Below are 15,802 nucleotides of genomic sequence, written 5' to 3'. Positions count from 1 at the left end.
CACTTCATGAGTACCCAAGCTCAGTGCTAAACACTGTTGACTAACTCCATAACAATATTCTAGTTTCAAAAATCTGTTCCTTTCTTTCTGTTTTTTATAAAATGTTTTTTGTTAAGTTTGTTGGTACATTTTACATATACAATACAACGACATTCATCATTAGGAATTTGTTCCTTTACATGATATATCTTGCCCCCCCCAGTCCCCTTCCCTTCCAAGAAATCAACTAATACAAATGCTGGCGGAGTTGTGGGGAAAAAAGAGCCCTGCTGCACTGCTGGTGGGAGTGCAGACTGGTGCAACCACTGTGGAAATCAGTATGGAGATACCTCACAGAACTAGGATTGGAGGTCCCATTTGACCCAGCTATTCCTCTGCTGGGTGTCTTCCCAAAATAATTAAAAGAATCATTGCCACAGTGACACACATGCACCCATGTTCATTGTGGCACAGTTTCTAATAACTGAAACTTGGAAACAGCCCAATTTCCCATCAACTAGAGACTGGATAAAAAAGATGTGGGTGTTTTTAATAAAATGGAGTACTACTCAGCCATAAAAAATGAGAAACTAGAGCCATTTATAGCTAAATGGATACACATTGGGGCCATACTCTCAATTATCAATAATCGTGCCTTGGATAAACCTCACTGACTATGATACTGCCATTGCACAAAGCTGAGGCCATACTCTTAAGTGAAACCAATAGTATTCAGATGTGTAAATACCAAATAGTTTCTCCAGTGTGACAAATTGAAAGTGTAAATAAGGATCAAAATGTATAATAGATAATGTGAAATAGGAAGAAAAACCCAAAGAGGAAGAAGAACTGAAAGGGGTGAGGAGAAGAAAAGAAGGGAAAGGAATAAATATGAGAAAAGAAAAAAAAACAAAAAAAGTTGCTGGGTGTGGTGGCGCATGCCTGTAATACCAGCACTCGGGAGGCTGAGGCAGGAGGATCGCTGTGAGTTTGAGACCAGCCTGAGCTACATAGTGAGTTCCAGGTCAGACTCAACTACATAGTGAGACCCTGTCTCAAAAAAAAAAAACAAAAACAAAAACAAAAAAAAACAGAAAAAAGTCTTTGTAAACAGGGAGGGGTGAAGGGGTTGAAGAGAAATCTGTTCTTTTCAGTTGGCAGTGACACCTTTTTCTAGGCATTATTTGTATTACTTTGGAGAATATGAGTGACTTTGTTGTAGAGCTGTTGAAGTTATTCCAGTGTCCTGATTGCAAAAACACTACACCATGATGTTTTACCAACCAAGGTTTTACTTGACTGACTTTTACCCTGTTTAGAAACTCTTGCAGTGGCAGGTGGCGGCCAGAGGGACTGAACTGGATTGTTCAGAAAAACTTGAGGAATTCAGGAATTATGGGAGTGCTGGTTAGAGCTTTTATTTGTATTGTAAATAAGAAAATGTAAAGGTTATTGGTTCTGTGTATTGGAAAGGGGTAAGAGTGGAGCCATTGACCAAGTCTTGGTGGAAAATCAGACCTGAAAGCTAGAGGGAAGGCATTTATTTGGGAAGTACTAGAGAAAGAAGCCAGCTGTGATATACAATATGCCCAGTGCCCCTTCAAGTCTTTTCACTTCCATACATTTTGGCCAATTCTCACCTTTGTAACAATTATTGGGTCCACACACCACCCTTTATTCAATCTCTAGTATCTGAATCTTAATGTTCTGTGTGTCTTCTCCCTGTTGTCTTTTGGTCTTAGTTCCTGTTATGGCTTGTATCCAGCTGCAGCCCCCCCCATCCCCAAGCCTCATGTGCTCATAGATGAGGCTTTTCAGAGGTGGCTAGATCTAAGGTGTGTGAATATGGATTGAGGATGTGTGATGATTACATTGGCTTAGCATGGTCCTGGGTGTGGGTAATGGAAGCCCCTACCTTAAAAGTGATGGCTTCAAACAATAGGCTTGTAGCCTGGATGGAATAAAAAGTGAAAGATGGAAGGCAGTCTTCCCTGCCTCCTGCCCATCATACAACTGACTATTTCTCCTCTGCTGTGCTACCCTGCCTTAGAGCCAGTTGACTATGGACTGAAACCTCTACAAACTGTGAGCCAAGTAAACCAGTCCTCCTTTAATTTGTGGGTGTCAAGTATTTTGTGCCAGCAATGAGAAAGTAACTGAGACAGTTCCATTGTCAGCAAAATGGGACTCATACCTGGTGTCTTGGATGTTGTAAGAATCACATGCCATCAAATCTGTAACGGACCCAGCACACAGGAGGTGCTCGAGGCATTAGTGTCTCAGTTGCTGAATCCATGTATTGGAGGAAAGTGTTAGAAAGGTTAGTTTCAATTTTCTTACTACTGAAGCCCCAGACTTGTACAAAGATGCTTACATTTTCATAAGGTTATTTACATGCACGTTTCATTTCCCAAGGCCAGGACGATTCCTCAGTGGTTACCAGAATATTTCCTCAGAAACACCTCAAATCCTACTGTCAAGGCCAATGCAGCACAGGACTGAGGGCTTTTCCTCAGCTGAGCCATGTTCTGTCTTAGAGAATTTAAACACCTCACATAGAGATTGACAGGGCTCAGTGCCCAATACCCATCAGAACTTGCCACCGTGTGTAGCCTGGAGGGTTGTTACCTGGCAGTTCCAAAGAGGATTCTGCTCTTATTTTGCTCATGTAAAGTCATGTCTCTTGTGTTGGTGAGTAATTCGTTGCAACCCAGATGGAAACATCTGACAATTTGAAAGGAGAGAGATACTAAATGTAAATATGCATTACTCTCTAAGTTGTCAGGCATTCTTAAAGAGGCATCTGCCTTTGATCTCAATGGATGCCTCCTGTTCTTCTGCTTTTCTACTGGTGCAGGTTTTGGAAAGAAGTGAAATCACAGACCCTGAATTTCCCTCAGCCTCAGTTAAATTCCATTTTCCATTTTTCACAGGAACTGAGTGCCTAGCTTTACCCAGCTTATTGACACTTAACCTTTTCTTGTTATGCTGGTAATGGGTCAAATTACTTGAAATTCTTAGATGAGGGTCACTGTCACGTCGTACCCAGTGAAAAGCTGAGACCCGTGATACTCAGAAGAAAAACATTACCCAAACTCATGCTTCTGTACTATTAAACATGGTGGTGACCAAAGGCAGCTGATTTCCTATTCAAAAGCTATTGTGACATTGACCGGGGATTTAGCTCAGTGGTTCTGCTACCTGCCTCGCAAGTGCAATGTCCCAAGTCCAATCCCTGGTACAGAAAAAAAAAAAAAAAAAGCTTTTGTGACATTCAAGTGTAACTGTGATGCCTCTGCCCTATTACATAGACAGTCTTTGTCTCCTCTACCTCTGGGATGCATAGTCCTCTCGATTTTCTTCATTTTGGTGGGGGTCCTGTGGGGAACGATGAAATGAATGGTTTTATTGGCAATTTTGCTGAACATTGGTATTCAGGTGGAAGTCATAAGGCAGAAGGCTCCAAAAGGGTCTGTCTGGTTCAATCTCAATAGCCAGGATATGAATGAAAGAGAAGGTACACCTTCTCTAAATTCAAAGTAGGTCCTTGAGCTTGGCTCTTTGCCATGAGCTCATGCTAGGACAGCCTCAGCATTTAGTTTCATCAGTCATGTGTTAGATAATATCTACTCACTAACTGGAATGGTAAACTATTGCAATTTTTTGGTGTGATATATTATAATTTGCCTCAGAATGTTTTTTTCATGCCTCTCACATTTGTATGTGTTAAGGAAAGAGAATATATAATAATGGACTCTTGGAAGCAAGGCCTTTGACTAAAACACTATGGACTTTGCATGTAACATGAAACAGTTTTGCTATCATCTGGGAAACAGTATGACATATATAAAGGCTGATGTGCCATTCTTCCTTTTTTTCTGGAATGACTTTTCAAATTTTACTCATGTACAATCTAAAAATTTTAGAAGAATATGCTGACATATTATCTCTGAAAATCCAGCTGCATAGAATTATACCTACTGTGACCATTTTGAAATATTACTGGTTAAGCTTCTCTATGACAACCACTTCTTTATTTGCACTCTCATAATTGATTTTTGAAGTAAATTTATGCCTTCTTACTTTGATGAAGACGTGCATGCCATTTTTTCTTATATGGGTATTGAAGGGGCCCATTTTCCCTTTGGGAATTGAAGGCCAATATCTCCCACCTTTACTGCAATATCTAGTCTTCCTGAAACATCACTTGTTGTCCCTGAGAATAAAGACTTTCCACAAACAGAAAAAGTTACCTAGTGAAAAAAATGCAAATGAATGTTTGTTCTATTATATGCTTCTGATAGTGTAACTGGAACAACAGGTATTGCGAGCCATTAATCTATCAGAAATGATAGTGATGCTAATATTGGTGGCGATGATGCTAAAAGAAAGTAGCCACTGCTACCACTGTTGAAAAAAAGTACATTAGTTTTGCACCTAACTATAACATCCCCGTGAGTTAGGTACTACTATTATCTTTATTTTGTAGAGGACTTCATTAAAGATTTATGAAATATATAATTATCTTGCCATGGTAACAGATCCAAAATTTTTTAGAAAGGAACTCAATCCAGGTTCAAGTAGCCCTACACCTTGTTTTAATCAGAGGCTGTGAAAAGACTGTTTTTGTGGTGGTGCTGGGATCTAATCCAGGGCTTTCCCCATGCTAGGCATGGGCTCTACCTCTGAGTTACATGTACAGTGCAAAATTCTTTTTAAAATTTTATTAGCATATGTTTTTGAAACATATTAAACACACTCATCATGGGAAATTGGTACACATACATATTGCTTCTTTTTACTCCCTTCTCCAAGAAGCCTTTTAAACTGTTTTAAAAGGACAGGAGTTACCTCTAATTTCTCTCTAATTTGTTGTAAATATAATGATGCAGAGGTCACACAAGATATATGTATAATTAGAAAAGACTACAGATTGGGCCGGAGATGTAGCTCAGTGGCACTGCACCTGCCTGGCAAGCTCAAGGTCCTAAGTTCGAACTTGGGTGACACAAAAAGAAAGAAATGACCACAGATCAAAATGCTCCTGCACGGCTGGGAGAACACATCTTGAACTAAATGCTAAAAGAAATGACCTGGTTTTATGTCTGGTTTCTGAGCCACTCCTGTCTACTCTTTTACTGAGAAGAATTATAGAGGCTAGTGGTTCATAACAGTGGAGTGCTGCTCTGAGCAGGAACTATAGAATGACGCACTGGCTCTGGCCTCTCATCCAGCAGCTAACAGCTGAGAGGGGGAACGTATGGTCCCGGAGGCAGAGCTGCTCCTGGAGGCTGAACAGAGGGATTTCGGTGGGGGGCACTTGTGACATGCATTGTGCGTTCCTGGTGGTGTCTCCTGCCTTTTCCAGGTGCCCGCTCCACAACAATGCATCTCTTCGCTGGGAGGGGAGGGTGGAAGGGGGGGGAGGAGGAGGAGAAGAGGAAGAGGCAGAGGCAGAGGCAGAGGCAGAGGCAGAGGCAGAGGCAGAGGCAGAGGCAGAAGCAGAAGCAGAAGCAGAAGCAGAAGAAGAAGAAGAAGAAGAAGAAGAAGAAGAAGAAGAAGAAGAAGAAGGAGAAGAAGGAGCTACTACTGTGCTTGTGGAAAGTACAGTAGCTTTATACAGGAATAGGTCCTTCTGTTCCATTTCCCATGAGCGTGCAGGCCTTAGCCTCTGGTGAAGGATTCACAGTGTCTGCCTCATTCTTTGTACTATATTTGCATGTGAAAACTAGCTCAGGAAAGGTGTCTCTTGCTTCTTTTATACAAAAAAAGTATCAGAGTCTTGTGACAAGCACCTACAATTTCTGGAGAACAAAGGCCCATGGTTGAGGTGATCGCTCAGCCTCCAATTTTATGATGAACCATGTTCAGTTGCAGGGACACATGAAGATGAGCTGCTCTTGCTGGAATGTTCTTCCAATACAGTCCCCAGACACATATTTCCTCCATGCAGGAATGGCTCAAATGTCTTGTGAAAGGTCACACAGGAAGTATACATGGCCAGACACAAGGGCATGGTATATCTGAAGTCCTGGGAATAAAATCAGGATGTCCTATCGTCAGACTTCTATGCTCAGATACCAGTATACTCATTGTGATGTTTTCTAGTACACAAAGCAATACAGTGTTGGAAATCTTGAGGTTTCCTAATTCAAGGGCAGGGAATATAGGAGCAATTTTCTCCAAGCATTTCTCCATCCACTTCTTGCCTACTTCCGCTGCCCATACTCTGCACAGTGGTAAGAAAAGATAAGCCCTGCAGGGTTTGACAATGACCAGTAGATGAACTGAGTAAAGTTCAGATCATCATGGGCCTCTACAGATGAGCCTGGGTGTCTAGGAGCCTCCTGGGTCTGTGCTGGAAATCTTAGTGCAGTGGTGGGCTGATTCATGTGCCCTGCCTCAGGGTTCGACTTCCTTGCCAACGGTACACCTTGTTGCGCTGTCAAGGACAGTGTGCTGTGGGCACAGCAGTGAAGGACTGCGAAGGTTCCTTCTTCTCCCTTTTCCTGGGGAATAGTGGGCTTGTGTGTTGGTGGAGGCTGTGATATGTCAGCCTTCTTTTTTCAAAGCCTTAAGCCTACGGAAATGGCCAGGGAAGTAGTTGGCCCTCCATTCTCTTATGTTTGAGGGTAGTACCATAATGTGAGGGGATGGTCCATGTTGAGTAGGTTATTTTAACTTCACCATGCACCATGTCGCTCGTCTTCATATTGTAAGCTTTTCTCCTGGAGCTTCACCAACAGTCAGTCTGTGCACTGTTTGTAATGAGTATTTCCCTCTCCCTTTGCAGGAGGTTCTGGCTGACATTCTAGATTCCACTGCTCAATGTGTTCTCTCTTTCCCAAGTTCTTGAAATTCTTATGGAACTCAAATATTTTGCAGCCTGCTCCTTGTCCATTCCTTCCATCTAAGTGCTAACTGGACCTGAAAGAGGATATCAGGTATTTTCTCAGTGACATCCTTGTTCATTCCTGTTTGTTAAACTGGCAGGATGTTTATTTAGATTTTTTAAATATTTGCATACTTGGTAGTGAGATTAGGAGAAAGTTACAAGTTTTCTAAAGGAAATTCTCTAAACTGAGTGTAGTGGCACTCAGGAGGCTGAGACAGGAGAATCACTAAGACCAGGCTGGGCTCCATAGTGAATTCAAAGCCAGTTTGAACTACAAAGACCCTGTCTCAAAAAAACTGAAAAAAAACTTTTTTAATTAAAATTTTTTAAATGGATTTATTTATTTATTTATTTAGGTACCAGGGATCGAACTCATGATGTTGCGCTTTCAAGGTAGGCAAGATGCCACTGAGCTAAATCCCCCATCCTAAATTTTTTAAAATAAAAATTAAAGCAAATGCTCTAAGAAAAGGGAAGGACTGGTATCTGAGATTTCAACAGGAGAATTCATCTTCCATTTTTTATTTTGAATTTGTACTTACAACAAGCCACTGTGTGATGCCAGCTTCCTCTCTCTGTTCCCCACTTGTGATGATTCCTGAGCCCTGGCCGAGGACAGGAATGTGCAAAGAACTTCCCTAAGTGGTACTTGTACAGATGGACCTCAAGGACAATTAACAAGCTTGAGCAATTGTTCCTCCTCTAACCTGCTGAGGCATTTGCCTGTACTTATGTCCTTGTGGGGAGTTCTACTTTATCAGGTGGAATAAGGAATGCAACCGTCAGACTCAATTATAGATTATTTAAATTGATACGCTGATGTCAAAAATCTCTTAGCTAGCTGGGCTGTACTGTTCCTCAAATATTCTCCTGCTCTGGAGTACCCTGGATGAGCCAAACCTGTCCATTCAGCAGAGGTTTTATCTCCATGCCTTGTGATATACATCATCTGCTGGAATAGTAGACAGAATATCCAAAATCAGATTCTATGTTCAGGAAATTTAGTGCACAGTCTTATTAGAGCGGGTTGGGACAGTAGAAAATATGTGTGATCCCTGTACAATCTGAATAATCTCAAAAAAAACCCTGGATTTGCAGTTGATGCTTCAGCCCATTGTGTTGACTCTTGTAATACAATCTATAGATTACTCACTGTGGCTGAGCTGGCCACCTGACACTTCTGTCTGCATTGGTGTTGTGAGTTTCCCTTGCCTGTTTTCACTCCTATGTAGACCTATTGTGCTGCTTCTTGTCTTTTTGAGATCACCACCACAGGCTGTGCTCAGTGAATCCTAGTGGGATTCGTGAATTTTCTCAACCTCCCCATCATTCAGACAGAGAGGCCTTCTTGAATACTATTCAAAAGGCCTGTTGTAGACTATACTGTAGCATCATTTTGTGTTGGTGTAGCAGTCAGTTTGAAGAGCTATAGGCTGTAACCATTGAGGCCACCAACCAAGCACCTGTGCTTCTTTGAAGTCCAGAGTTCAAGCTGGGAACCTGGGGTAAAGTATGCATACAAGTTCCTGGGATTACAAAGGAATGCTTCCTCTTCACTTGAGGACTTCACCAAAGGATAGCACCTGTACATGTAGAAGTGAATAATGTCATTGACTGACTGTATACTATTCTCTTGCCTTGATTCTTCAATTTATATGTAATACAATGCATATGTGTTGAATTATATGCAGCATTGGCCGTGTTTAAAATTAACCTCTAGTTCTTAGGTTTTTTGAATGTCATAAAATCCTAGAAGTTCTACAGAAGTCATGAACTTCTCCTGGAGAACTTTGACTCATGAACTGGCCCCATAACATAAGCTATTTATCTATATGAACAGGAGTTGACTCTGGCAAACTGTGTTTCATTATACCCGTCCACTGCAGAGAATGTAATTTTTTTTTCTCATTGAGTTTATTGGTACACTTTAGGTATACAGTACAGTTACATTCATCATTGGGCTCTTGTACCTTTACATGACAACAGAGAATGTACTTTGGAAGACCTCTCATCTGCTTCCCCTGAGCCACGCTTTTTTCTGTGCCTCTAAAGCATATTTGTCACTTTTGTTTCTTGCATCTTATAAAATATTTGCATACATCCAATAAAATGTTTGCAAAGATTCCACTTGAAGATTTTTATTATTCATGGTGAATACCAATATGACCAGTAAAGGTGCAGCTCTGCCCTGTGCATGAACCATTGCATGAACTCAGGCAGAGCTCTGAATTATTTAATCTGATGCATTGAGGACTGAGCTTGGTGGCAGAGGCAGGAAGTTTTCTGCCACAATGGACCTCTCCTCTTTGTCTGTGAAATCTTCCCCCAGTGCTAGCAGATCATCTAGTATCTGCCTAGGAGAACTGATCCCTTTGGCCACAACATAAAAGCCACAAATATGTATTTGAGGATTGTGGGAGTGGTTGGGGGAACATCCTAATAATGCCAAAGGTAAGACATGTTTGCAGATGATCAGTAGTCCAAGAAGTTATGAGGACCATGGCTGAAAGTAACAATCAGTTAATTCTTCATAAATCTTGCATTAGAATCTTGACTCCTTGTGTCTGAGGCATCTCTCATTACACCTCTAGGTCTTACAAGGTTTTGATAATAGCAGAATTAATTTAGTTAAGTGGCTTTAATTTTTGGCATTGTTTGTCTTTAAACATATCAGTACAGTTTCCAATTAACTAAAATTATCTGTCCCCTGAGCAGCTTACCTTGATTTAAACATTTCATCAAATAGCCTTATTGTGGTTATTCCCTCTGCCCACACAGAAGAGGAGGAAAAGACTCTGGCAGTCTTTCCTGACTGCAGATATGCCTCACTGGGTGATTGGGCCCAAGTCTGCTCCTGGAATTTCATAGAGATCTTGGGTTTCAAGTGTCACCTACCACATTCTTGCCTGCCAGTCCAGAGGACTTCAAGATGCAAATGCCTCACTTCCTCCTGAGGGGTTCACTAGTATGCAGACTTCAAGTCATTTCTCTTTGGCTCCAGTTGCCTTTAGAAGCTTATTTATATACCTTTTATTAGCATTTCTTGTGTCACAGAAGGAGTCTCATATTAGACTATGAACCACTTCCAACCAGCTACCCTTGCCTGTCCCCCCAGCTGTGTTCCTATGGTGTGTGCCTCTCCCCGAAGAGATTCTCTGAAGTACTGTTCTTGATGGTGAGGAGTATGAAAGGGACTAAGAAGAGATAGATTGGGTTATTACCATTAGCTAGACACCCTTATAGCCCTCTCTAGGAGAATGGGAACCATACACAGTCTTCTCAAGCTTGTGGTGAGCATCCATTAATAAACCTTTGTCATAGTCCAGAAGAAGTTTGCAATGCCTGGTTACACTTACTGGCCCTCCAGATGAGGGGGGGACATTGGCCAAGTGAATAGCATCTTCTCTCAGTCTGTCCCTCTATGAGGGAATGTGTAAGTTCAGGTGAGTATAGTTTCGGAAAATCAGAAACACACTGAGACAGGAATTGCTGCTGTTGGAGTTTCTCTAAGCTGTCCCTGTCCACAGACCAGGGATTATATAAGGCTGTTTCACTTTATCACCCTAAATCCCCTAAAAACGACAGTAAGAGGCACCAGGCCTGAATGAAGATGATCAGGGCCTGGCAGATAAAACACTGTAAGAGTAACAAGATGTGTTAAATGTCCTCACAACATAGGTAGGCCCTACAGGGCAAAAACCTAAAGTAAACCTGATGGGATTTGAGGGGAGGGAGTGCTTCTTAAATATTGTCAACTAGGGATCAGTAATAGAAACAATTAACAAAGCAACAAACTCATCAAGGTCCTTATTGTAATGGCTACAATAGCCCAGAAACTGCTTCTGATGGGTCCTGTACTAAGCACTAATCCGTACCATACTGTTTCAGCCAGGTACTATATGGATGATTTAGAGATGCCAGGTCACTTTCTCAAGGACATATGGTGAGTTGCAGAGGCAAAATCAGAACCAACATAGCTCAAGGATCTTAGATTCCTTTAAGTCCCAGGAAATTTAGGCTCCCAGCCTTCTTGACATGAGTTTCAAAAGAACTAGGTGGAAGCTTCAAAGCCTTGGCTGGGCTCAGGACTCCCCGTGTAGCTTCTACCACATTTCATAAGTCAAATCAAGTCAAAAGTCAACCCACATACATGAGGGTAGAGGAACAGACTCTGCTTTCACCTTTTGAAGGAGTGGAACAGTCATAGTGCAAAGTACATTACCTGCAACCATCAATAGAAGGGCTTGCTGTGGTCTTCTTCACAACCCACCATGGTCTATATATGGAAATATAAACTAGTGCCTAGATTATCGTCCCATAAAAGCCAAAATGTAGCAACAAAATTAGTGTGTGGTTATGATTTTATCAAAGGTTCTAAATCAAGAACTACTACTGTCAAATCAAGAACTTGGTGTAGAGAAACCATCTCTAAGTACCCTAAGATGAATGAAAAAATAAAGAAATGTCTCTGGTCTGCCTCCAGGAGAGCAGAAGACAAAATAAATATTTGTGTAGCTCACAACTTGAATGTTGTGCAAAGTTCAGATACAAGATGAGAACTTTGGACCACATTTTGGGATCAGTGATCCTTTGCTTTGTGATGATAAGGCATGCTTAGGCACTAACTGGAATAGAAGTGAGAATGTGATATGAATTAGTGTCCCAAGCAGGCTCAGAGTTTTGGTTCCAGAGTTAATAAAACAGGGCAAACCTTTTGTTCTTTGGGAATATATTTTCATCCAAGATGCTAAGGACACTTTGAGAAATACTCCCCGTGAGGTTGGTATATGCTATCATCCCATGGAAATGTCTCCACTCTTGTGAACCATGATTCATAAAAAGAAATTGTTCACTCTTAGAGGCCTTGACTATCTCCTATTCTAAGGTGCTCCTAAAAGTGATCTGAAGAACATTGGTGTGCCTGAACACTTGATAGGTATTGGTTCTGGTGTCAAACACCTTTTGAGAACTGCACCTAATAGGAAGACTGATTAGAGGCTGTCAGTGTGCATTAGAATATTAAGGTCTTTCAATTCCTTGTTTAGGGTAATTCCTAATTATTTCATTTTTCTTGATCCTATTGTGAGTGGTATTGTTTTCCTAATATCTTTCTTGGTGAGTTTATTATTGGCTTAAAGGAAAGCTACTGATTTTTATATGTTGATGTTGGATCCTGCTATGCTACCAAATTTGGTTACCAATTCAAGTAATCTTCTGGTGGAATTTTTTGGGTCTTCCCTGTAGAGAATCATGTCATCTACAAATAATGATAATTCGACTTATTTCTTTCTTATATATACTCTTTTATTTCTTTTTCTTGCCTGATTTCTCTGGTTAATGTTTCAGTACTCTGTTGAATAATCGTGGCAATAGTAGATATTCTTGTCTTGTTCTTGATTTTAGAGGGAAGGCTTTCAACTTTTCCCAGAATATCCCCAGCCTCCCACCAGGGGGTGAATTGCTAAAAGAGAGGAATGTAATTGAAGCAGTTTACAATGGACTGAATCCTTACAAAAATGATGACACTGACTCTACAGCAACTGATAATATGTGGTGAAACTAGTCATCTAAGAGAGCACAGCTCAACTTTGTAGAAACTTTAAACATTCATCCTCAGTGTTAAGAAAGGGGATATGACTTGGGTGAGAGTGATTATACCAGAGAACTTCAGCATTACAACAGCTAGCCCAGAACTGATTTTTTAAATAAATTTGAGACTTATATAACATGATTTCAAGCCATAATCCATGTTGTAAGTCAGACTCCAGCAACTTTTGTTGTATGATTTTTTTTGTAAAGTGTAACTGTCCTTGTACAAAATGCTCATATTTAATTATGAACTACTTTAAAATCACTATCAAAGATATAAGAAATGTTTGGCTTGTTGTGTGATGCAACAGCCATATAGTCCTTTCAATTCATGTTGTGTTTGGGCTTGGGGTTGGGACAGGGAGAGCAGCGGCCATGTCAGCTAGATGCTCAAACATGCACGTGATGATGGAGAATAATTTCAAAGCTTTACAAAGCTGAGTATTCAAGGAGTTATGGATAACTGTCTTTATGATGAGCTTGAGACATTTCTAGCTAAAGGAGGCACCGTGAGACCATACTTCTAAGTAAAATAAATTGGACCCACATGTTTAAATACCACATTGTATCTCTGGTATGAGAAAATGAAAGTGGAAATAAGGACTAAAATAGACATTGGGAAATAGGAAGAAAATGTTCAAATAAGAAGGGAAACAAGGGAGGGGGTAAAGGAAAGGAATGAAGGGACAAAAAAAAAAGGGAATCAAAGGACCAAAATAACAAAGCTTTTGTACATGGGGAAGAATGGTGGGGAAAAAAAGAAGCATCAAGATATGTCATGTATTGGTACAAAATCCCTGTGATGAATGTTATCATCATGTATATCTAAAATGTACCAATAAATGATTTTCTAAAAAAAGAAAATAAAAAGAAAACTGCCTTCATGTTCTTGGCAGAGGATTGGCATGTTTGGTAATGTCATTACCTTAGCTTTGCTGTCTTCCAGGATGTTGGCCCAAAGGTGCCATGAGCATTGCAGGTAAAACAATAAATTCCTATGAAGAGCTATCTCAGGCTAAAATGCTGTGATTCTTTGCACCTCTTTTACAAGTCCTTACATTTACCTACTAATTGATAAGCAGCAGCTTCCTATATAAAGTAGGAGACTGCCACATTTTTGCTATCAAGTTTGGCTGGGTCTGCTGCTATTCCTAGTAAGATATTCTGAATTCAGTTTTATCAATAAAGTTCAATTTAACAGACAAACAAACAAAAGACTGTCTCAAAATGTAAATAATAATAATAAAACTAGAGAGGATTGAGGATGTAGCTCACTGTGAAGGCCCTGTGTTCAATCCCCAGTACTGTACACGCACACACACACACACACACACACACACACACACACAGTCCTGGAACATGGCCCTTTAAAGAGATAATTGTTTTGAAAGTCATTTCAAGGAACTTCTCTTTCATCCTTACTGTTCTTTGGAATCTAAGGTGTTGGAGAATTACTGACTCTGCTAGGCGAATACCAGGGTTCTACCATTGTATCTGCTACTCTTCACTTCCATTTTAAAAACACTCTCCATAAAAATACTCTTAATATTTTGTTATTTTATTTATCTTGTTATATCTACCTATGGCTAAAGATATGCTTATTTACTTTATCGTTTTGTGGTGTGTGTGTGTGTGTGTGTGATGCCAGGGATACAATTCAGGGCCTTGCACATGGTAGGTAAGCACTTTACCACTGAACTACACCCCTAGTCCAAAAGATATATTTTAAAAATTCAGATCCATTATGTAGCATATTATTTTCCAGTATGCTAATATTGTGAGTACTCTTCTGTGTCATCAGAGATTCTGACAAAAGATGCCTGGAATGGTTAAATATTTGCATTAGATGGTCATTACTTGTTTATCTATTCCAGTGTTGATTATTATTCAGGTTCTTTTCAATTATTTTGTTCTTATAAGCAATGCTCTAGTAAAATCATTTTAATATAAATCCTTATCTGTTTTTTGGCTTGTTTCCTTAGACTTAGGTCTCAGAAATTAAATTGACAGAGCGGTCTAAACTTATAACATTTTAGCATGGCATCAGATAATTGCCAGATAATCTTATATTGGAGAAGAGAAAAGTGATGACTAAATTGTGAATTTCAGTGTTTAATAGGTGCCTTTAGAGTCAGTTTTTGCATTATAGGCAATTGTTACAGTCCAGCTAAGATGACCATATATAGTTTATACAGATCTCATACATATGTATAAATCAACATTCCTAGGGTATTATTATATATGATTTGAATAAACTTCTGTGAACTTTTGTTCCCTCCTAAAATGGTGCACAATATAAAAGACTTGCAGTATGCAGATATCGTTTATTAGGTAGTTTTTAGTACATAAATTTAGAACATTTCTTTTTCAACAAAGTGAGAACTATTTGCTAATGTACCATCTTATTCTGTTAGGTAGAGGCAAAACATATTTTCATTTTAGATCATCAAATACAAAACTTTCTGAACTTAGAACAGTTAAAAATAATACCAGTGGGAGAAGGGGGTGAAGGGAGGGCAGGTACAAGGGGAAAAATGAGAACCAAGACCTGTCATGTAAAGGTACAAGATCCCAATGATGATTGTAACCGTACTATTTACCTAAAATGTACCAATAAACTCAATGAGAGAGAAAAAATAAAAAATAATAATAAATAAATAAATAAATAAATAAATATCAATGGCCATTTCATTCTTGACTAGCCAAAAATAAGTAACATATTTCTTATCTTAAGTGATTCTTCACACTTAGCAGTTTCAGAGACTAGATTATTAATGCACTATTTCTAGTGAGAAATTCTTGTTATTAGGAGCAAGAGAGTGAAATAGTGTGAAGCATTGGTGGTGAGTGCTTCTATCATATTACCTTAGGTAGTTGGACTGGTGCAAACTTGATTCCTTTTCATGCCCCTGTTTGGGTGCTGCTAAAATATTACTATTAAGACCCCAAACCATTCTTTGTCATGTAAATAGAAAATAGCCAAACTCGTTTTAGAGCTTCTCAGCTATTGATGAAGAGTTCTTCTGTTTTTATTGAAATTCATTAGCATCATCCCAGAAACCTAACAGAAGAACAAAATGCTACAAGCAGTAAGAGAAAAAAACCAAATCACATGCAAAGGAAAGCCCATTAGAATCACAGCAGACTTTTCAACACAAACCCTCAGGTCAAGGAGAGCTTGGAGTGAGGTATTTCAAGTCCTAAATGAAAACAACCTCCAATCTAGACTGATGTATCCTGCAAAACTCTCTTTCAAAAGGGATGGGGAAATTAGATATTTCCATGACAAAGAACACCTGAGAAACTTCATGAATAACAAACAAGCACTACAAGGAATTT

At 39.7% G+C, this 15,802-nt stretch overlaps 1 pseudogene; it reads right to left on the bottom strand.

Annotated features, from left to right (window-relative positions):
- Positions 1-525: 525 nt before the first annotated feature.
- On the bottom strand, positions 526-679 carry LOC117284805 (annotated as a pseudogene).
- Positions 680-15,802: the final 15,123 nt, after the last annotated feature.

This window comes from Fukomys damarensis, unplaced genomic scaffold (assembly GCF_012274545.1).
Source record: "Fukomys damarensis isolate Sample0158 unplaced genomic scaffold, DMR_v1.0_HiC HiC_scaffold_39, whole genome shotgun sequence".
In the NCBI taxonomy this organism is placed as follows: Eukaryota; Metazoa; Chordata; class Mammalia; order Rodentia; family Bathyergidae; genus Fukomys; species Fukomys damarensis.
The sequence above is the reverse complement of the archived record's forward strand: the minus strand, read 5'-3'. Positions and strand labels throughout refer to the sequence as shown.